We start from the raw sequence: 24,558 nt of genomic DNA on the forward strand, positions 1-24,558 counted from the left end.
TGACTAGTGGTGTTACAAATGTGATCAGTTTAAAGTTTTGTACTAAGAGATTTGAAAATGCACACTTTACTTATGAAAATAGTACCAAACCAATTTAAAAAAACTGTAATGAACTGATGATCTGAATCAGGAGTGCTAAATAAAAGATGTCACATAAAACGACGAGGTGGCCGAGTGGTTAAGGCGATGGACTGCTAATCCATTGTGCTCTGCACGCGTGGGTTCGAATCCCATCCTCGTCGTTCGGCTCCTTTAGCAGTAATCCTCGGTCCTGGGGACCCCACTCTGCGCTTTTTGTGTCTTCCTTATCTGACACACTCAGTTCAGTTCACTGAGTGCTCTACTAATGAGCTGATGGTCTGAATCGGGAGGGTTAAATAAAAGGACCACGGAAAGTGACGAGGTGGTCGAGTGGTTAAGGCGATGCAAGGCTAATCTGTTGTGCTAGGCACACCTTGGTTTGTGTGGGTTTGAATCCCGTCCTCTTCATTTGATGATTTAGCACCACTGAGAGCCCACCGGAACAGACAGGCCCAACCTGTTGACGATGGGTAGCGGCGAGCTGTGATTGTGCTGTAGTTTAATGATACCTGCAGCGAAGTCTTGAGAGCATATTGACAAAACAACAAATCTTCTGGCTCCGGCACGCTATGATCTGTAGACACCTCTTTGACGAGGACCAACAACCAGCCACTCCAACAAAACGAAGCAAAACTTTGTTTTTCAAGAAGCGTCCAGAGAGACCGGCAAAAACTGTCGAAGCTGACTGTATTTCAAATCATCCCGATGGGATATCGGGGAAAGTTTACAACCAGCAATGATCACACCTCAGATAAACCACACAAGCTACAACATTGCCTCTGCGATAGAATACCGGCGACGGTCGTGACCTTTTCTTGCAGCTACGTGGATGTGATCCGACAAGGTGATAGCAAGCTGGATGAGCCCCAGAGACAGATCATCAGTGAAGACCTCTTCACCTAGACGGCCATCGACGCAAGACTGTGAAAACCAGATCCTCTCCAATCTGACACTGTGGCAACATGGAACTTTTGCATCTACATTACTATTAGTCTGTTTCTTCTTATTCTGAGGTCACCGTAGCCGCCAGATCCATTCTGTATTCCGATCAGATGGTCACTGCAGTCCCCCGGATCCAGTCCGTACCAAGAGCAGATGGTGGATCAGCACCTTCAGCCGAATGTCAGCGGATACCATGTCAACTAGATGAGCCCCAGAGACAGATCATCAGTAAAGAATGAATCCACATGCCACAGCAAACTCGAGCTGGTGAAAATGTTCACCAAACACCCGCCGCTGACTTCTTTTAAAAGAAGCCAGCTTATTGAAGGTGCACAGGATAAACGCCCTGAGAAAGCTGTGCCAAACTCCATCCATTCAGGACATCATGTCCACGGGTTTACTTACAATAAAAAGAACGGCGCTGTCTTCCGGATCTGGGTGCGTTTGTGCGGGTGAAGAGACGAGCCTATACTAATGCATCTGCTTCGAAAAACGCGTTCACTTTACACCGGAGGATTATCATCCCGGCGATATGATACAGTTCAATATGGGATGCTGAAGCAAGAACCAAGTGAGGGTCAAAACTGTTGCAGTTTCTTCAGTGCACACAGCAGCTTCATCGGCTCCGCGGTCAGCCTGGTTCGTCCGAAGCCGTCAGAGATGCAGACAAATACGTGAAAGGTGCACCGTAAGTCTTGTTTTTTCTTCTCATAACTTCGCAAAACGACCAAATCCGTGAATATATTTATTTAAATAATGAGACACAACGAGATGTGTATAAGTCGAGGTAAAGCACTGTAGCTAGCTTGTAACGTTAGGCATTAGCAATGTAAGTTTAAGAACCATGTAAAAATGGTACCATATGAGAAGGCATTACTGGTCAGTTATCCTCCGTTTGTTAATATTATAATCATCAAGTCTACAGCTTACGCCTGTTTCACACATACTCCGTCTGCAGTGCGTATGCGTTGCGTATTTTTTTCCGCACCCATGTTAACGGATCAGAGCGTTCACACTGCACGCGGTTGCTGTCCGGCAGTGCGTTCCAGATGCGGTGCGTTTGCAGCAGTGCAGCGATCGTTTAGGCACAGAGTCTATTTTTGCTGTGCTGCATTGCGTTGCATACGCTGAATTAAAGTGACAGCGCATTGTTCGCTGTAAAAATGAACATGAATTGACACGGAAATGTACCGTAAATGCATATAATGGCAGTCTTCTGTGTTTCACAGTCAACACGTGGCTTTTTGGCTAGGTTTAGAATAGTGCAGTTTTAAATAAACAAGGCAACATAATACATGCACTTGTCCAGGTAGAAAAGTTTAAAACTTTAAAATATGTTTTTTAATAAAGATTTAATGCGAAAGAAAGGCACAGAGAGCCGACTGTTTCTGTCTGTGGTAAGTTTTAATTTAAAATAAATATTTGTTAAAATAAAATATTTGTGAAAGCCCAATTTCAATATGAAAAGGAAGATATAGCCTACCTATGCTGTGTTTAAATGTGTTGCAACTTGCTTGAGCAACTTAATATCCAAATCTAGAAGGCAAGGCAAGGCAAGGCAAGTTTATTTATATAGCACATTTCATACACAATGGTAATTCAAAGTGCTGTACATAAGAGGAATAGCATAAAATCATAGTCATAAAAATGTAAAATAATAATCACACAAACAGAAGAACATTTTAAATGATTTTAAAATTGATTTAAATTAATTAAAAACAGTAGGAATGGTTAACAATAACAACAATAAAAAACAGAAAAATTGATTTTAAAATTAATTTGCACAGTAAAATGATTATACATAAAATAATGCAATCTGTTCGGACGTAGCACAGTGCTCATTCAATAAATGCACAACTAAACAGGTGAGTTTTGAGTCTGCATTTAAATGTGGCTAATGTATTAGCACATCTGATCTCTTCTGGAAGCTGATTCCAACTGCGGGCGGCATAATAGCTAAAAGCGGATTCCCCTTGTTTTGTGTGAACTCTTGATATTACTAACTTACTCGATCCTAGTGATCTGAGTTGTCTGTTAGGTTTGTATAAAGTGAGCATATTTGCAATGTATGTAGGTCCTAGGCCATTGAGTGCTTTATAAACAAGTAGAAGTACTTTAAAATCTATCCTAAACATAACTGGAAGCCAGTGTAAGGACCTGAGGACTGGTGTAATATGCTCTGATTTTCTGGTTCTAGTCAGAATCCTGGCAGCAGCGTTCTGTATGAGCTGCAGCTGTCTAATGGTCTTCTTGGGAAGGCCGGTGAGGAGACCATTACAATAGTCTACCCTGCTGGTGATAAAGGCATGAACAAGTTTCTCCAAATCTTGACGGGAAACAAAACATCTAATTCTTGCAATGTTTTTGAGATGGTAGTATGCTGATTTAGTTACTGCTTTGACATGGCTACTGAAACTGAGGTCTGACTCCAGAATCACACCCAGATTCTTGACTTGATTTTTTGTTTTTTGACCCCTAGTGTCAAGATACGCATTTACCTTATGAACTTCATCTTTGTTTCCAAATGCTATGACTTCCGTTTTCTCCCTGTTTAACTGTAAAAAGTTTTGGCACATCCAACTGTTAATTTCATCAATGCATTGGCAGAGAGAGTCAATGGGGCTGTAGTCATTTGGGGATAAGGCTAGGTAAATCTGGGTATCATCTGCATAGCTGTGATATGCTATTCGGTTCTCTCTCATTATTTGACTTAGTGGGAGCATATACAGGCTGAACAACAGCGGCCCTAGAATTGAGCCTTGTGGGACTCCGCATGTCATGGACGTCCACTTAGACTTATGTTCTCCTATACTCACATAATAGCCTCTCCCTTCTAAGTATGACCTGAACCAATTTAGAACCATCCCAGAAAGCCCGACCCAGTTTTCCAATCTATCTAAAAGAATGTTATGATCGACAGTGTCGAACGCAGCACTGAGATCTAGTAATACCAGCACTGATATTTTTCCAGAATCTGAATTTAGGCGAATATCATTTATTATCTTTATGAGCGCTGTCTCTGTGCTATGATGTTGTCTGAAGCCAGATTGGAAATGGTCCAGGTATCCATTTGAGTTTATGTAGTGATTCAGCTGATTAAAAACAACCTTTTCGATAATCTTACTTATGAACGGAAGATTTGAAATTGGTCTATAGTTGCTCAGTATGGTGTTATCAAGATTTTTCTTTTTCAGAAGGGGCTTAACAGCTGCAGTTTTCAGGGAGTTTGGAAAAGTCCCAGAAAGAAGTGAGGTGTTCACCACTTCTAAAAGATCTGCTTCTAAACAGCTAAGCACACTTTTGAAAAAAGATGTGGGAAGTGTGTCAAGGGGGCAGGTTGACGATTTGAGGTGCTTTACTGTTTCTTCCAAAATGTTGCTATCGATTTCTTCAAAAGTAGACATAATGACTTCTTTTTGAAATTGCGGTCGAAACTGTCTGATCTCTGCATAACTTGAGGGTGTGCTAATTGTCTTTCTGATATTATTGATCTTCTCAGAAAAGAAGGAAGCAAACTCATCGCACTTGCTGTCAGAGAGCAGTTCACTAGGGATCTGACTAGGGGGGTTTGTTAGTCTCTCAACGGTAGCAAAAAGAGTGCGAGTGTTGTTTAAGTTGCTGTTTATAAGGTTCGAGAAGAATGTTTGTCTAGCTTTACCTAGTTCAACATTGAAAGCATGAAGGCTGTCTTTATAGATGCTATAGTGAATTTCAAGTTTTGTCTTCCGCCACATCCGCTCAGCTTTCCTGCATTGTCTTTTCATACTCTGTACTGCTGTTGATTTTCTCCACGATGATTTCTGTCTGCCTGACATCTTTCTGATTTTTACAGGTGCGATGTCATCAATGACATTCTTAACTTTTGAGTTAAAGGACTCCAGGAGAAAATCAACAGAGTCTGCAGAAATGCTTGGCATTGAAGATATAGCCTTCATAAATAGCACACTCGTGTTATCGTTAATGCATCTCTTCCTGACAGAGACTGATCTAGATTCAGTGGTAGCAGAGATCAATATATCAAAGAAAATACAGAAGTGATCAGATAGTGCAACATCCTTGATAACAGTGGATGAAATGTTTAGACCCTTACTGATGAGTAAATCAAGAGTGTGTCCACGATTGTGTGTGGGCCCATGCACATGCTGAATCAGGTCAAACGTGTTCAAAACCGTTATAATTTCTTTTGTAGTTTTGCTTTCTGCATTGTCTATGTGAACATTAAAATCCCCTGCAATAGCAAAACAGTCAAACTCTGAACAAACCATTGATAGCAGTTCTGTGAACTCTTCAACAAAGGCTGGAGAGTATTTTGGGGGCCTGTAAATAATGATAAACAGAATGCGTGGAATACCTTTCAGTAAAATCCCTAGATATTCAAAAGACAAGTACTGACCAAATGACACTTGTTTGCATTCATAGACATCTTTAAATAGAGCAGCAACACCACCACCTCTTTTAACAGCTCTGCAGACATTCATGTAAGTGAAATTAGAAGGAATTGCTTCATTTAGGATTGTCGCACTGGAATTGTCTTCTAACCATGTTTCATTTAAAAACATAAAATCCAGGTTGTTTGTGGTTATAAAATCATTGATCAGAAGTGATTTATTTTTTAGTGAGCGAACATTTAAAAATGCTAGCTTGATCGCATCACTTTTTGTCTCTAGAGCAATCTTAGTTTGATGCCTAATAAGCCTCAGATTAGATGTGTGAACTGTACGATTTGAAAGAGCCTTAGACTTTCTATCACATATTAAAACAGAAATAGGGAAAGCTACAGGCACACTGGGTTCCCGCTTGTTTTGTAAACATTCCTGATTGTTTCTGCTACCGTAGCGGGGACCCGTCACATATCACTGAGGGCTGTTATCAGTTGTTTTTGGTTCACTCACAGCAGATGCAGGAGGGTTTGAGCCCTGGCGTTGTGGCAGCGGCCGGAGAGCTCTCACTGGAGGAGGAGGGTGAGCTGGGCCCACAGGCTTTGGTGGTTGTGGCGCCTGCCGTTTTTTAGTTGATAACTGGGGACTTGCAGCAAAAGAGTGGGAGAGTCTGGTTCCAGCATATACCAGTTCTTCCATTTTCTGTGAGAAGCTTAGTAGTGGAGATGCTGGAGAGAGGGATAATGTGTCTGGTGAATGGAGCTCTGGCTCTGGAGTTTCCGGTGGCTGGAATATGTTGTTGTCCTGGCTTCCCTGACTGTTTACCAGAAAGTCGTCCTTCGGTGCTGAGTCTTGGAGCTGTTGTAATACGTCACAGTCTGTCTGTGATGAGCTCTGTGGGCAGGGCTCAGCCAGGAAAGTGTCCATAAGCAGTGCTTGTTGTGGCTGCGTGGCGTTGTCAGTGTCCTTGTTGGTTGTGTTGGCCACATGATGACTCTGAAGCTGATAAGATGTCCTGTCGTCACTTTGTCCAAGTGTGTGTGTGCCATTCATGTTGGGTAGACTCACACATTCTACTGATGGATGCTGGAGTGAAAAGTAGATATTGTCCTTAAGCACTCTGGCACCAAGTTTGTTTGGGTGAAGGCCGTCCAGTTTGAACAGTTGTCTATGGCCCCAGAAAAGATTGAAGTTGTCAATGAAGTTGATTCCTTTTAGACTGCAGGTTCTTTGTAGCCAGGTATTCAGTCCAAGCAACCGTGAAAACATGTTAGTTCCCCTTGCTGGGAGTGGTCCACTGATGAACGACTGAATTTCAAGTCTTCGAAGTGTTTCAATGAGTTCACCAAAATCCTTCTTTAGGAGTTCTGACTGCTCTTTCCGAATATCGTTCTTTCCCACATGGATGATGATTCGATTTGCAGTCTTGTGCTTCATTAGAATGTTCTGAAGTTCCTTGTTCACATCAGAGATGGTTGCTTGAGGACAACAGCATGTAGTTGTAGTTCTGCTACTGATATTTCTGATAATGGAGTCCCCCACTATCAGAGTCCTGGGCTCGGCTGCGCTCTGAGCTGAGTGCCGCTGTCTGCTCGACCTTGCGCGCCTGTTTATAGCAATGTTAGGAGTTGGCTGACATGATACATGTTCAGTCACATTTGGGGATTCCTCACCCACATTCATTAATGCATCAAATCTGTTTTCGAGCTGTATAGGGGGTGGTAAAACAACAGTTTTTGCAAGCCTTGTCGTAGCCATATCTGGGGTAGAGGCTGATACCGCAGCAATACGAGATACTCTTGACAGTCTGATGTCTCGAGTGCCTTTGGGTCTCGCTCCCTGTTTTTGCCATCGATTTGTGTGTCGATCAGTTTTGGCTTGTTCCTCTACATTTCTAAACTGTCGATATTGACTAGATTCACAGGACTCACCGGCTGTATGCTGAGGGGGTCCGTGATGATGATCTTCTGTGTGTTCCGCCTGTTTTGGAAGTCCAGCAAGTAACTTTGTTTCTAAAACCACAATCCTTTGTAAAAGTCTGTGGCAGTTTGTGCAGCAAGTAGATTCCAGAAGAGGCATTTTTCTTGTCTGTTGAAAGTAGGCAGCTGTGTTTTCCCGTCTCCGGAATGTAAACTGCTGGCAGTGGGAGGCAAAAAGTCTCCTTTTTTCGTGATGTTTGTATCAAAAATGTTGTCTGAGCACTGTGCTGATCTGCTGAAGTTAAATATTAGGAAAATCTGAGAAAAGTTCAAAAGCAGGGAGCAAAGCGCGGAGCAGTAAGCAAAAGCGTCCGAACAGTAGCAAAGCCGGAAGCACAATAGAAGTCAAATGCATTGAATAATAGCCTACGTTGTTTATAATACGTTGAGTTTAAACGTGAACATGTCTAGTATTATTCTATTAGTGTACTGTGATAAAAGAGTATCCCAATGCTGAAAAAGCACGTTTGGATTTGAAATTAAAATAACAGATAGGCCTAAATGGTGTGTTTGTGGTAAACACCCGCGGATCAGGAACGGACTGCAAACGCGTCCTGTGTGAAAGCAAAACGAGTCCGTGCTGCCTCTGCACAGCATACGCAACGCACACGGACTGCATACGCACTGCATACGGAGTATGTGTGAAACAGGCGTTAGTCACATTAGTAGTAAGGAACCTACGGCGACTGTCAAAAGATGATTGATGGCTTTGACCTTTTGACCTTCCCCTCCCCCACGCCCCTCCCCCGCCCTTTCCCACGGTGCCCACCCACGTAGTGCATGACCTCGTGTTTGATCTTGCGGTGACCTCGTGAACTTTACTGACCTTGTTTTGATGGATTGACCAGGTGCGACGTCAACGGCTGACAGGTTTATGGTTTGTTGAGAGGATTTACGAGACGCTTACCAGGTGCGGGATGAACTTCTGACAGGTTTATGGGTTGTTGAGAGGATTTACGAGATGCTTACCAGGTGCGGGATGAACTTGTGGGGGTTTTATGGGTTGTTGCGTGACCATCCGGTGTTGGGTGTCATCCGGGTCGAGAATTATAGCCTGTTTGCGTGACCATCCGGTGTTTGGTGTCATTAGGGTGAAGGAAATACAGCGGCTGTGCGTGACCATCCGGTGTTGGGTGAGGAATGAAGCTTTGAATAATGTTTCGGCGATTTTACGGTCTAGCCCCGCATCCGTGTTGTAGGGCACGGGTATCAGATTGCGTTCAGCATAGATAAATAGGGCTTTCTCCATCATATCTGCGGAGCATTCAGAGCTGTGAAATACATAGATATGGACGCGATACACTCACCTAAAACAGGGAATGGGACAAGATCTGAGAAAACCGTACAACAACAACGATTTTAAAATGAGTACAAATAATAGTAAACCTATTATCAATATATATTTAAATGATGATAATAATAATCATAATAATGCATTTTCTAATATTTGAAAAGTAATTCCCTCACCTTTTTGCAGTCTATGGGCGAAAAATAAAAGTCTGCGTGCGTGAGGCTCTCATAGGCTCTCTTGCTCTCATTGCAGATCTCCCCGTGTGTGGTTCATGAGCTCGCGTTACACAGTTACACTTGTGTTTCAGTCCCTATCACACTGTATGTAAAAGTGACCATACATGTAATGGGTTTTATATAAATTACCTTTTCAACAAAATATTAGTTGCTATAAAAATAATAGGAGACAAATAGACACACCAGTTACGAGTGCATCTTAGTTTGATCGGGCTAGTCTGTGTCTCACACCCACTCCTGTCATTTTCACAGGGGGTACGAATTAGTTCTAGTCCTTGTTCTCACACTATACCACTGTTTGAAGATTTCTGATGATCGGATTACTGTGTGAAAGAGAGGGTTTGCAAACATTTTAAATGTAATACATTTATTTCCTAGTTACTTTTAATAAACATAATGCAACTTATTCCTCCTGGCTTACGCTTATATTTTAGCTAAACCATAATTTATTTCACATCAAACACAAAGTCTTTTATTTTATCCATAACCGCACGATGAAATATATTAACAAAGTCTTTAATGTTTTAAAAACATAAATGATAACACTTGGGCTCAACAGTGTAACTCAATCATGTCCACAAACACACATGTTCAGTCCTTCAAGTCTTATTCTCTTCTATAAAAAAGAAATGAATATAAACGGTGTAATCACACATGATATAAAACAAAGAAAAACATTTACGCTATTTTGTTTGGGGGAAGCGGTAAATATTGTTAAAATAAGTACAGGGAAAAAATGCATTTAAACAGACCAAACCATAAGGATTATGCCTGGACATGCCTGGGCATGTCAGTGGGGCTGGACATGTCAGTTTGATATTGTATCAAACCCTTAACCTACCCAATCACAGTAAACTATCTCTATTTCTATATATTTTATTAATAAATATTATTTAGCATATTTTTATAAAGTTTTTGAATTGTACAAAGTGAACACCTACCCATCGGACAAAAAGTTCAACACACTTCCATTTGTAATAAAATATTGTAAGTCATTTAAATTATTACAGTAGGACATTTAATCATAAATCACATTTACGTTGTTATATCAATGTAATATTCAAATTATTATACAAATTTGTGATCTGATAAGTCCTATTAACATTTCAACCTAAAAAGTGACTCTAGCACAAACACTCACACAAACAATCATGCAAACTAAAAACTAAAAAGCAAACACAACACAAACTCAAACACAAAACACAATCATGCAGACAAATACACAAACATACATGCAAAATAAAACACAAAAAGCAAACACATGATGCAAACTAAAACACAAGCAAAAGACAAAAAAAAAACATGAAAAATATTGTCACAAAAATTGTAAACAATTATTTTTGTTTTCTCAAAACACAAACATGTACGATAACACTGCTCACGTATTATTGTAGCACGATTTGTGCTGAATAAAGTATAATCATAAACATAAATATGTTTTAAGGTGCTGGAAACACACAAATGTCAGGGTAGGACAAAACATCAGTAGAGTTCCCAAAGCCCCTCAGACCCCAGAGGGTTAAAAAAAGATGGTAATACATATATAATTAAGGCATCAAAGTAACAAACATGTTACTACATCGAAACAAATCATTCATCGTACATCTTAAACATGTATTCAACATTTAAGTTTACTGAACACATAATTCACTTATTTTAAAGATGATACTTAACATTTCCATGTTTATAAAAATAAACATTTACAATACTTTAGGGGATCATAAATACAAAACATAGTAACAAACGTTACTAGAGCAAAACAAATCATTATACAACGTTCATTTTATATTTTTAAGTTTATTGAAAAACATCAAAGTAACAAACACGTTACTAAAGCTAAACAAATCATTCATTGTACATCTCAAACAAGTATTCAACATTTAAGTTTATTGAACTTATAAAACACATCATGCACTTTTTTAAAGACGATCTCCATGTTTATTAAAATTAACATTTACAATACTTTCAGGTGATCATAAATATAAAACAAACATGTTACTACAGCTAAACAAATCATTCATCGTACATCTTAAACAAGTATTCATCATTTAGGTTTTTGAACTTATAAAACACATCATGCACTTCTTTTAAAGATAACAAAAAACATCTCCATGTCTTTTATAAAATTTATAAAAATCATAAAAATGGCTTACATTATGTTCTTCGAACATTGAAATCCATTCTGTGAATGAAATATTTGCAAAAATGTTTAAGTTGGAATATAAATAAAACTCTTTGGTCCTCCCAGGGATAAACTCCAATGTGAAACTGATGCTCCAGACCCCTCAAACAGACTGATTCGTGATGGTGATGAGTAAACCAGATGTTCTCCTTGAAAAGGAGTTTCCGTACACATAATGTCCGGTGGTTCTTGCTTAAATTTCAACTATAGAATATTTTGTATTAGATTTATTTCACACCATTCGCTTTAGATTGCTAAAGTTTCTTATTTTAATCATAATCATCAATGTCTATTCCCCTCACACACACTCCTTTTTGAGTTGTATCTTTTAGAAAATGTAATGGTTATTTTATTTCAAAAACATGTTGCTGCTTTAAAGGCTATATAAATAAAAAAATATATAAATATAAATCTTGAGCCCAATATCTGAATATCATTATTGCTGTACTAATACTTCTGAATGATCTTTATCAGCATAATAAATATCGGGGATAATTAGCCTTCACTGAAAATACACTATTCTTCATCTACTCTAAAATATATGTAGACAGTCAGCATATGTTGATGGTCACGTCTTTAAAGAGAGAGCTTTACCCATAATGATCACAGCTTTTGTTTAAAATGCTTGTTTCAACAACAACAGCTTGTGGGCCATAAGGATGTTACTACATATGAGAAAAGACACCACCAAAGACATCTCATGTTACGTAGACATGCATTCTTTGAATTCTCACTGACTTTACGTGTGAATGACACAACACATGTGAGGAGTGTTTTCTGGGGGTCTCCTGAGAATATACAGTTGCTCTGAAAAAGCTAAATGAAAAGTCATTCTGACACATACGAGACTCCCATTGTAAGGAGAAATCTCCACAGCCCGTCTCATGAACACTTGACTGTAATCGCAAAACACAACACCATTATACACTGTTTTAATCTGTTTATTCAATTATTTAACACACATACTTAAATTCAAATTTTTACACCTAATATACTGGTACTTTATCAGTCTGAAAAATGTGTGGTCAACACTGTTCATTAGGGATGTAACGATATTTCGTGGTACGATATTTCGCGATGCAAAAATGTTACGATATGTATCGTAGAGTGATGGCGATACATTTACGATATGACGACAATCTAATCCTATTGGTTGAGCTGCCGACGTCTCCTACTCTGCAACAGCGCTGCTTGTGCTTTCATTGCAGAATCAGATGCAGAAATCATTTGAACTGAATATTAGTAGAGCAACATGAGTTCGGCTGAAACTTAAATTAAAGATACCCTGTCTTCACGTACGACAGCATTTTGGTTTCACAGTGATGCGACAGTACGACGGTAGAAAAAAAATTACAGACAAAACATTATTACAGTCACGGTGCATGTTATTAACACGGAGTGGGAAATGAAAAGTTCCGTGCTTCAGACTCACCCGCTTTTCGAGTCACACATTGGAACAAACATCTTAAAGCTTTTATGGCTCTTAGCCACAGGAACCTCCGAAGATGTATTGCAATCCTTTTATAAGCAGCAGCCACGATTTAAGCAGTTACCGCACAGATAACTATTTACAACCAAAAGCACATTTCACTGAGCGCATGTCGGACTGTTGAAAACATGATCAAGATCATTTAAAATAGGCTATAATGGAGCTGTATGATCAATAAAATACGGAGAAAGGCTATTAATAAAGGGAAAAAAAATCCAGAAAATGCGTGTATATAGCCTGCGCAGGTAAAAATACAATTATGTGTAAAATGTCATAGCAAACTGTGTCTGATATGAAAACTACGCTAGTCATTGTCCCATAAAATGACAAATAGCAAATAGCACATATAGTATTTTCATTACGTTTCATTTATTTGGTTTTTGTTAAGTAAAACGAGACCTTGTTGTTTGCAACTACGTTTACCCCGAGACCGTGTCGCGAACACCAGCTCGACCGCAAAACACTTTCACTTTGAGAGAAAGCGGCAGCCGTGGAGAGATTCCACCGCTTGACGCGTCCATGTGAAAGGGCTTTTAAACGATCTTCAGACAACGTGAACACAAAACGGGACCGTTTGAGAGCAGCGTCAGCGTGTACCGGATTGAGTCCAAAGAGCAAATACCCGTGCATGTCACCCGCACCGCACCTGACAGATAAATATTATTCCACCCGTTACGTCAGTTTTAGCGGTTCACCCGTCGGGTAGGACTCTGTTTGGCACACACATAGAATCTTGCATTGATAGCAGGTTTAAAGAATTTGACATCTTGACAATCTTATGTAAAAAAAAAATCAGTGACAGACAGACCTATTCAGTTGTTAATTTTAATACAGGTTTTTATTAAACCTTAAAATGTGACCTTGTATGTAAAACTAAGAAAGCTATTGAATTTTTTTTTTTTTATCTGTTGTTTGATTTTCAGTTTCATGTTTTAACTTTTGTTCAAAATATCGTGATACGTATCGTATCGTGAACCCAATATCGGGACACGTACCGTATCGTGACCTAGGCATATCGTTACACCCCTACTGTTCATGATAAAACAGCAATCATGCTACCGTGTAAGTTAGACACAATGACTACGTTTGCATGGACACCAGTAATCTAATTAATGACCTTATTCTGAATAAGACAATAATATGATTAAGCTGCTTACATGAGTTGCTTTTAGAATATTCCTTTCATGTTCCCGCTTTACATGTTATAGTGCATAGATCGATTAATGACACACATCAATAGGTCCACACGCGACACTATCAGTTCATCTTCCTTATAGACTTTTGGATGTTTCGGTTTTAATTTTACAAAAAGCTTGAAGTGGTTCTGGACATATGCAACAAATATTTTAGAATGTGTGAGTTAAAATTTGCCGTAGTCGCATTTGTGCGAGTGCATGCTGTGCTGCTCCAAAGCGTCTGCTCCACACAGCGTGTTTCAGAGCCAGTCAGTTTTTAGGAGAAAAAACAAACAAAAAACACACGCAAGCACAGTCACCGAAAGCCAGTTTAGTTTTACTTTTTTTGTTTGTTTTCATTTTGAAAACCCTGTTATCTTTGCCGTTTACCTCACATTACGCTTTGGAGGCTTTCATTTATATTTTTTATTAATTAATTTGATTGCACAGTGTTTGCGCGCCCTGTACACTCAAAAAAATAATTCGGTCTAAAAATAAACTTTATGTAATTCAATTAAATGCTAATTTTCCATGTATTTGGATTACATAGTTTTAATATAAACATATTAATAAACTTAATGTGATTCATATGCATCAGTGATACGTGAAAGAAACAGGTAAGGTTTATGTAATTATTCCCAGTGTTAAACAAGCACTGCTCAGTGTTCATGTGTTTCCACACTACAGAGTGTTCAAGTAGCATTGACACAGTGTTGGAGTTAATGAGATCATTATGTGATGATAGATCATTAATGATGAACACCTGCTGAATCATCAATGGAAAGAGAAACACAAGAACTACAGCTGACTTCAACCACAGCCTTAGAGGAAATCAACTCAAATAAAACAATACATTAAACCTCTCAAGATCTGATTCAACAACTCCACAAACAGATTGACCAGCTTCACTCATTACTAACCAAATTGACTTCTGTCAGACTTCTAGAGAAGCTCTTATTGAGAACTAACAAACGTGTAGATGTTTTGTTTCATGTGAAATCACCATCAATGAGACCAGGGTTTCCTTTGGTTGGGATCTTGACCCGTCACATGCTGGTGTCAGTGGTGGTAGCTTTAATTGTGTAAATATAAAACACATGAAGCTTAGCCACCAAAGTCAAAGAAGAAAAAAAGTTAGTCAATCCTCCAGATTCTTCCAAAGTCCTGATTTGATGGGTGTTGTGTTGTTATAGCAGTCTCTATAGCTTCACAAGTAACTGTTTTTCATAAGTCACAAAGATTAGATACTTTGTATTACCTTTTGTGCTCAAAAAGTTTTCATCTGTATCTCCTTCAAATCCAAAAACATCAAGAATCTGTATATGAATCTCAACAATGGTGACGGTCAACAATATGTGTCATGTTGCAATGCATGCTGGGTACAAGTTTGGTAAAAGACCCTCCCATGTATCCCAGCATGCATTGCAACATGAATAAACAATGCAGTGGAATTGTCAGATTATTTTTATTTTACTCTTAATAATTGTTTTTATGCTTCCTTTTTTGTTGAGACTTTTTAATAGCTTGTTTTAAGATGTTCAGAGATGTATCTGAACATTTTGTTGATTATCACCATTGTTGAGATTCATATGCTGATTCATCATGTCTGTGGTCTTTAGAAAGAAACAGATGAAAACTTTTAGCACACAAAGTATGATAAAATGATTCAGCTAATATGATTTATACAACACATAAATGTAAAGCTGTAAGTAGGCCTAATATTAAAGTAACACAACATCCATCTATGCAACAAATAAACTTCAAAAGAAATTGACACACTAACAGATCCCCCTACTTTTTTTTTTATACTTTGTTGGCCAAGCTCAACATGTTTGATTTAAGTACAACAAAAGCTATCAGCACAACATTAAACCTAGCATGTGACGGGTCAAGAGCCCAACCAAAGGAAACCCTGCTCTCATTGATGGTGATTTCACATGAAACAAAACATCTACACGTTTGTTAGTTCTCAATAAGAGCTTCTCTAGAAGTCTGACAGAAGTCAATCTGGTTAGTAATGAGTGAAGCTGGTCAATCTGTTTGTGGAGTTGTTGAATCAGATCTTGAGAGGTTTAATGTATTGTTTTATTTGAGTTGATTTCCTCTAAGGCTGTGGTTGAAGTCAGCTGTAGTTCTTGTGTTTCTCTTTCCATTGATGATTCAGCAGGTGTTCATCATTAATGATCAATCATCACATAATGATCTCATTAACTCCAACACTGTGTCAATGCTACTTGAACACTCTGTAGTGTGGAAACACATAAACACTGAGCAGTGCTTGTTTAACACTGGGAATAATTACATAAACCTTACCTGTTTCATTCACGTATCACTGATGCATATGAATCACATTAAGTTTATTAATATGTTTATATTAAAACTATGTAATCCAAATACATGGAAAATTAGCATTTAATTGAATTACATAAAGTTTATTTTTAGACCGAATTATTTTTTTGAGTGTAATAAATTGTTTAGTCGGCATATAACACAGCATGCGATGGAGTCCATTCCTCGTCTTATTAGTTTTTGTTAATAAATGCTACATAAGCTAGTTTTATTTTATTGATGTTATGCTGTTTAAATAACAAATCCATCTTTTAAGAATTTGTTTTAATCTTAAAATTGATAGGTGTAGCCTATATATGTAAGCAAAACCAAGATCATGAATTCGAAAGTAAAAGTGAAAAGCATCCTAAGACATTCCAATAGCGGAAATCCCATTCACAAAATTAAAATCACAAATAATACTAATGAAAAAGAACGGGTTGAATGTTAAATACGTTTTCATAAAACTATAAATTATGATAACAAACTATTTATCAGCAATGAGCATTGATTAATTAGCAAAAACATTAATAAATAAAAATGCATGTGCGACCAACGTGAGAACGTTATGCAGCGTTCCAGACAACCCGTTACCCGTGTTTTTCCATAACTTCTACCTGTGAAAGTGCACTGGAAAGGCAGTCAAACCCGTGAATTCCCACCCGTGAACTCGTACTAGATCGACGTACTCCCAGTTCCGAGTTCTGACGTGACATAGCCCGCGAAACAACAATAAAACCTGTAGGGGTGCGGTGTTTATGCAAGTGACACACGGTGGGAAAATAGAGTTTAGGACAATATAACGCTGCAGTCAAATTATTAATAATATAAAAATAATTAATGCTTGGCGTGACTTGCCTGGAACGCTAAAGTCCTGAGTCGTGGTTTGAAGACGTGATTTACGAGTTCAAAAACCTGCCTAGAACGCAGCATTAGTGTGAATCCTGTCGCAAAATGTGGCGAAAAGTCCTACACAAGGGTAATAGTGTGATTAAGGTGTGTACATGTCTTCCATAATGCGACTAAAATAGGAATACTCCACCTGTCTTAATTCAATTTGTGTTTACTTCGATTATGACTTTAGTCGGACTAAATTAATCAAAAATCTCAGTTTACATGGTTGCTTCTTAATCAGAGTATTGTCTTAATCGCATTAAAATCGGAATATTGTTTTCCATGTAAACGTACTCATTGTTTTAACCCTTAAAGACCTAGAACATTTTTGGGGCACCTGAGGCACCTGTATATTTCTTTGTTTTTTCAGACCTATTCTAGCAGTCAGCATCAATTGCCATATATCATTATAAACATAAGAACTTGAACTTTATGTCTAGCTAGTTTAAAATTACAATTTTCCTTTTGTTTTCTCTAAAAATTAGTGAATTTCCAGAATTTTAGGAAAAACGCTTGCAACAATTAGGTGTTTTTTTTACTGTGTACTCAAACAAAAACTTCTGAAGTTTGGATTTTTTTCTTTAAAAATTTGTATTTAGGTGTTTTACACTTCCAAATAAAAAATTTTCTATATATAACATTCCCCAAGCAAGTTATAGCCAATTATTACAATATTATTATAGGCGCTTTTCAGTGAAAAACAGGCCTATTTAGTTTATTGACAGTATAGATCTGTCCAAAAACGTTTCAGGAGTAAAGTCATAGCAGAAACAGTGTTATATAATAGCAAAACACAGTAAAAATTATTTACTTTTTCCAGATAAACATATTAGTAATCCAAAGATGAACAATAAACACAAACAATGTAGAAAGTAGCAAAAGAAAAATTGCACAAATTGTCTTGTGCAACAAAAAATAAATAAACAGTCCAAATTATTCACAAACTTCACACAAAATGAGAGAGAAATATACAGAGTGCAACTGAAAAAATAGTAGAAATAATCTTCAAAAACTATATAAGAATTAGTTACATAATATAACAACCAAATAGATGGATTTGCTGGCTGTAGTCTGCAGCCGAATCTATTTTTACGGGGTATCGCTGAGTGATGCCAAAACCTCAATTCCAGTGCTTTATCTGATAGGTACTGCTGTTTCATCCATGGTTTTGGTTTGTGTTATGTCAAAGGGCTCTGTCATGAGTATTTCTGTACATTTTCAAAGAATGCTGTCATGCAAATGTGTTATTTTGCGTTTGATTTCATGCAAGCAAGACGCACTTTGCTTTCACTTTGCGTATGTTCAGATTTCCAAAGAAACATACTAATCGGTGGTTCAAAAGACCAAGACCTATGTTTATTGGTTGAATAGAGGACAGTTTGAACCAATCTGGGCACAGGGGTGGGACTAAGCATCAACAATCGTTCCTGTTTGGCTCAGGACCGAAACGTATTGATTTCATCTGACGAATCAGTGCTGAGGAAATGCGATGACGTAATCACGCTCACCACGGAGCCTCTGAATATGCAAATGAGACAAGTGCGATATCACTGAAAAGAGTAGACTCTGTACATTACGAAACTTTTTAAAGCATTCAAATTGGATTAGCGGTTCAAAAGTTATTAAACATTTAAGAACAATAGTTATTTTTAGCCGCCGGCGGCTGTATCGGTCTTTGAGGGTTAAATGCTACCAAGCCAGATTATTCATACTTCTTAACATTTTTAAAATTTTACTCTTAGGTTCCAACGTCGGGGAACCGGGTGAGATATGTTAATCCTTCAACATATTTTACAACATATAGCTTTTTCTAATTGTATCAGCCGAGCTTGTTTCAACTGTTTATGGTCAATTTAGAGTAGAGTAATAGAGTCAACTTTATCCCGTAAGCACCAACCTAAATTCAATAAAACCAGTTACACATCATGTAAGAAAGGCCTCATAATGCATACAGAATACAGAAATCAGGACAAATCTGTTCACATCTTGTTTGTTGGATTGTATATGACTTTAGACGAGTCCTTCTCTATGTGAGCCGTCAACATTCAGTGATTATAAATAAATTGAAATTCAGAAAATCACTCTCTACCTGAGAGTGGTTGACTAAATGGGTATTACTTTTAGGATGTTATTTCCATAATAATAATAATCCGATGAACCGTCAACACAAAAAGTAAAGGCTCAGTGTTTTTTACTACTATTACAACTGAAACATATCTTGCCATTGTGCTCAAGGCTGCAGGATCAGTAAAGTTTAACACTTGAGACACAAAACAAAGAAATTTGTGCACACAAAACACCCTATATAACTCAAGAGCCCAAATCACCAAGAAAATTACCGTATGAAAACAGAAAGTTCATTTGTGATTGTTTGGGTATATTTTTATGTAACGTTATAAATAATTTTATTTTCTTATGCCACTATATCATGACCTCTTGTTCAGATAGCTGACGACAATGTTCATGTTTTATTTGTTGATCTCATTTCTTTCAACATTACCGCTTGAAGGAGTAAACCTACGGGTACTAACCATCGGCCATGTGCAATAGCATCTACCTTTTTTCTGTTTAAGTAGCCTTTGTAAGATTTGCCAGGGGTACTATGTCACCTTGTTGTAACGTGATTGCAATTAAGAAACATAACATTATACTACATCCCCTTGAAAAGGATAAAGAAATTGTCTTTTATGCAAGAAATATGTATCAGCAAATACCTAATACTGAAATCCTCTCTTGTAAACTGAGTTTTTAGACGAAGACTATTCTCAGACTTTGGTCAAACATGCCACGAGTGTTCACAGGAAAACTAGAACAAGCACAGTATATGAGAATTAAATGAAATTTACTTTAGAAAAATACTTTAGAGCTTCCCCCAGTCTGTCTACGAAGCAGTCAAGAGACACAAGGCCTCAATTGTACCGTTCCTCTGCTGCATGTACATCTATCTCATTTGAAAACACAAAGTTACACGTTACAAGTTGAAGATGTTGTGGTAGCACCATTTATTTATTTATTAATAAATAAATCACGCTTGTTTTAAGCGAAAAGGATGATTCTTTTAGGATGAGGGTTTTAGTTTTTTGTTCCAGGAAACACGGGCAACTGCAACTATGTGTTGTCATATAGTCATGTTTTTTTTCACCATATCTTAGTAATCTGGGCCCGTATCCTTAAAGAATTTTTGTGCAAAAAGTGGCTCCTAGCTGCCAAATTCTAAGAAAATTCTCAGAGTCATGACGTTTTCTTAGAATTTCCCCTAAAAGTGACACGAAAATCCCAGTTAAGATAGAAGCTATTCCTCAAGATTCCTAGCGCTTAAAAGGGCTCCTAAGGCGAGATCTGCTAAGAGCAGGGAAGAGGACTTTTAGTGGCTTAGGAGTTCCCCTAGCAGCTGCACAAAATGGCCATTTTCTGTGTTTGTAGGACATTTGTTAACAAGCCTTCATAAATAGACCAGACAGCAATCACAGACATTGATAAAAGCTGAGCCGTGTTACCCTCGTTAAGACCACACTGAGTTGTAACATTGTAATTTCTACTTCATTAAGGACAGCCCCTTGAGATAGGTCATCTTGTTTTCAATGGGGTCCATATGGGAGTGAAAGTACAAAATATGCCAGCTAGGATATTAATATGAGCAAATAAGACAATAATCATTATTTGAACAGGGCGTAATGAGCTTAAGTTTTCACATATTTTTTTTTTTTTCAGCTGAGCTAAGCTGGTAGAGCGGAGGACTGTAGATGATACATTGGCTATCCTTAGGTCGCTGGTTCGATTCCGGCTCGAAGGAGCTGTCTTTTGAATTCGGCACGTAGATGTTTCCACGATTTCTTCAGAGATTGCAGGGCAAGATATGAAAATGTAACACATCAAGAGGCAGATCTGTCACAGTACACAATGACAGGAATGGTTATTACATGAGATCTCATCTTAATAAAAATAACAGGTCAAGATACAAATCTATCACAGTACACCGGTGGTTTTCAATCCTGATCCTGGTGACCCCCTGCTCTGGGCTGTGTTTCCCAAAAGCATTCCAATCCTTAATACAACATAGACGCATTGAAACCAATAGAGTTACAATCAACTTAGGGTTACGATGACTCTGAAAAACGCGGCCCTGCATATTTTGTCTGTCTCCTTTTTCTGACACAACCAGATGAGTTCATGGAGCTCTCTCCTAACGAGCTAATGATCTGAATCAGGTGTGTTTAATAAGGGAGACATACAGAGCGGTGGGATTGGAAACCACTGCAGAACACAACGACAGGACCTCTTTTCACATTAGAAGTCAACAAGAAATCACGTGACCCCGACGTGATTTGAACACGCAACCTTCTGATCTGGAGTCAGACGCGCTACCGTTGCGCCACGAGGTCCCGAACCCAGAGGTGATGTATTTTGCTTAACCGCCTTGACACAGAATGCAAATCAGCAAATATACGGTGCTCAAGGAACGTTTTTGATGTTGGACTTCATACTCAGGAGATCAAAAACAGATCGTCTGACCTCAAGGTGATTTGGAGCCAGACGCGCTACCGTTGCGCCACGAGGTCCTGAACCCAGAGGAGATGTATTTTGCTTAACCGCCTTGACACAGAATGCAAATCTGTAAATATACGGTGCTCAAGGAACATTCTTGATGTTGGACTTCATACTCAGGAGATCAAAAACAGATCGTCTGACCTCAAGGTGATTTGGAGCCAGACACTCTACCGTTGCACAACAAGATAGCGGAAAAATTATTTAGTGTTTCATGCTAAAGCACTTTGATAAACTATGCAAATCCGCTAGTCTTTACACTCACAAAGTCAAGAACAGTTCGCTTGACCTCAACATAATTGGAACACGCAACCTCCCAATCCGGGGAAAGGCGCACTCTGTCGCGGCCACGAGGTTGAGAAAACAAGTCGGCGTTCCTTGCTTTATTGCTTTGATTCAATTTGCAAATCAGTCACGGTAAAGGGCTGTAGACTTTATACTATGGATGTCAAGAAGAGATCAACTGATGTGATTGGAACATGCAACCGTCTGATCTGAATTCAGCCAAGCTACCGTTGTACCCCAAGACACCACAAACCTATCTGGTGTTTCCTGCTTAAGCCACCTTTTGTCATCCTGCTTTCGATAGCTCAGCTGGTAGAGCGGAGGACTGTAGATAATATATTGGCTATCCTTAGGTCGCTGGTTCGATTCCGGCTCGAAGAAGCTGGCTTTTGAATTTGGCACGTAGATGTTTCCACGATTTCTTCAGAGATTGCAGGGCAAGATATGCAAAAGTAACACGTCAAGAGGCAGATCTGTCACAGTACACAATGACAGGAATGGTTATTACATGAGATCTCAGGCTTAATAAAAATAACAGGTCAAGATACAAATCTATCACAGTACACTGGTGATTTTCAATCCTGATCCTGGGGACTAGAGCTGTAAATCTTTGCCCGAACCCGACAGGACCCGACGGGACCCGACGGGTTCGGTCGGGTTCGGTCTTAATTTTTTAGCATTCTACGGGCTCGGGCCGGGCTCGGGCTTGCGTAGTAAATGAGTGGTCAGGTGATGCGTTTCGACTATCACGAGAAAGATTCGAAAATGGATGCTGAGGAGGTGAAACGGAGGCTGGCCTCTGGCAAAAGTGAAAGTTGAAAGGGTGTTTAGTGCTGCCGGACGCACCATCAGTGAGCGCAGGACCGCGCTGAAGCCATCTACATTGAATTCAATAATTTTCCTCCACAAAAACATGTAGCCTAATATTAGTGAGTAAAGGTTTTTTTAATGTATAACTAAATATCAATTGAGTCTTACATGCATAAAGTAAACAGAGTAGGCTATATAGGCTAATGTTGGCATTATCCTTTTATTATTTCAGCTGATGTTCACTGTCGCATTGAGACCGGAATGTGGAGAGAAGCGGCGAAGCAAATACGGCGAGCCTTTGTCTTAATTTCGTCATTGGCACCTAATATCTTAATTTAAAATGTATCTTAATTTATTTTGTTAAGAAAGACTCATTTTTATTGGCGCGTTGGCCTATTTATATTCCTATTGGTGATTGTGGAGAGAGGCGGCCGCATTTGTTTGTTTTAGACAAGTCCCTCTTTCGTTCGTCTAATCTCAATGTTATATAACTTTTTATGTTGTTATTCCCAAATACTTAGTTTAGAATTTATCTTGACTTAATTTGTTAAGAAAGACTCTTTTTTTTATAGACCTGTGTAGGTCTATTTATATTGTAGGTTATGCCTAGGCCTATTTGAGCGCGAGATGTACTGAGATGTTACGATATTAGAGGATTTATTTCATTTCTTTGTTATAACTTCCTAATGGCCTATAGCCTAGTCATTAATAAATTATCTTAAAAAATGTACAAATGACTCATTCTTGACAAAAGGCAAAAGTGCTGTGTGCGTGCGCACATTTCAATAATGTCGGGCTGTAAACGGGTTCGGGCTTATAAAAAGCTGTCAGTCTCGGGCTCGGCTCGGGCTCGGGCTGATTTCGGTCGGGCTCGGGCCTTGTCGGGCCTAACTTTTAAGGCCCGATTACAGCTCTACTGGGGACCCCCTGCTCTGGGCTGTGTTTCCCAAAAGCGTTGCGATCCTTAATACAACGTAGACGCATTGAAACCAATAGAGTTGCAATCAACTTAGACTTACGATGACTCTGGAAGACGCGGCCCTGCATTTTTGTCTGTCTCCTTTTTCTGACACACCCAGATGAGCTCATGGAGTTCTCTCCTAACTAGCTAATGATCTTAATCAGGTGTGTTTAATAAGGGAGACATACAGAGCGGTGGGATTGGAAACCACTGCAGCACACAACGACAGGACTTCTTTTCACATTAGAAGTCAACAAGAAATCACGTGACCCCGACGTGATTTGAACACACAACCTTCTTATTTGGAGTCAGACGCGCTACCGTTGCGCCACGAGGTCCGCTTTTGCCTTTTCTTCACTATTTATATAATATGCTGGCTTTTAGAAAGATGTGTTTTACCGCTCTATTTATTACAATCATTTAAATGTATTATAGAATTTTAAGTGTTTCACATGTTTTTTAGGCCATTTTATTACTCTTAGCATTTTAAGTGTGTGTGTGTCTTTAATAAATGGATGGTTGGCCTGTCATGTGACTAGACACATGACAGGAAGCAGGAAGTAAAACTGTATAAGAGAGCAGCATGACAAACAAAAGAAAATTCACCAAACTGTTGGATTGAGGAGTTGCTGATTTTAGAGCTCACCTTTCCATTCACCACCTGCAAACTCTGGATTACACTTTCTGTGGATTGTACATACACTGGTGGACACTCACATTGGACACTGGGATTCTTGGACTGTTTTTAGGGTATGGACAAATGAACTGTATTCTTTTAACAGAGTTTACCTAGTTTTATCGTATTGTTTTAAAGTCTTTTATGTGAACCTTGTAAATACACCAAATCTATTTAAACCAATCTTCTTTTATGTCTCATTCTTTTAACCACTAGTAATCTCTCACAGTTAAATCTGACCCCAATTTTGTCTTGTAACTCGGCTGATAAGACCGATTGTTACACTTGGTTGGGAGACCGCCTGG

General features: G+C 38.7%; 4 non-coding genes across 4 annotated transcripts; 1 reads left to right on the top strand and 3 right to left on the bottom strand.

Moving 5' to 3' along the window:
- Positions 1-160: 160 nt before the first annotated feature.
- trnas-gcu (transfer RNA serine (anticodon GCU)) lies at positions 161-242 on the top strand. The gene has a single exon. It is a non-coding gene; the product is annotated as a tRNA-Ser (tRNA).
- A 490-nt stretch (positions 243-732) lies between these two features.
- Positions 733-872, bottom strand: LOC141327092 (U4 spliceosomal RNA). The gene has a single exon (XR_012354409.1). It is a non-coding gene; the product is annotated as a U4 spliceosomal RNA (small nuclear RNA).
- Positions 873-21,286: 20,414 nt separating this feature from the next.
- trnaw-cca (transfer RNA tryptophan (anticodon CCA)) lies at positions 21,287-21,358 on the bottom strand. Its single transcript has one exon. It is a non-coding gene; the product is annotated as a tRNA-Trp (tRNA).
- Positions 21,359-23,843: 2,485 nt separating this feature from the next.
- On the bottom strand, positions 23,844-23,915 carry trnaw-cca (transfer RNA tryptophan (anticodon CCA)). Its single transcript has one exon. It is a non-coding gene; the product is annotated as a tRNA-Trp (tRNA).
- Between the last annotated feature and the right edge of the window lie 643 nt (positions 23,916-24,558).

Source organism: Garra rufa, chromosome 2 (assembly GCF_049309525.1).
Source record: "Garra rufa chromosome 2, GarRuf1.0, whole genome shotgun sequence".
In the NCBI taxonomy this organism is placed as follows: domain Eukaryota; kingdom Metazoa; phylum Chordata; class Actinopteri; order Cypriniformes; family Cyprinidae; genus Garra; species Garra rufa.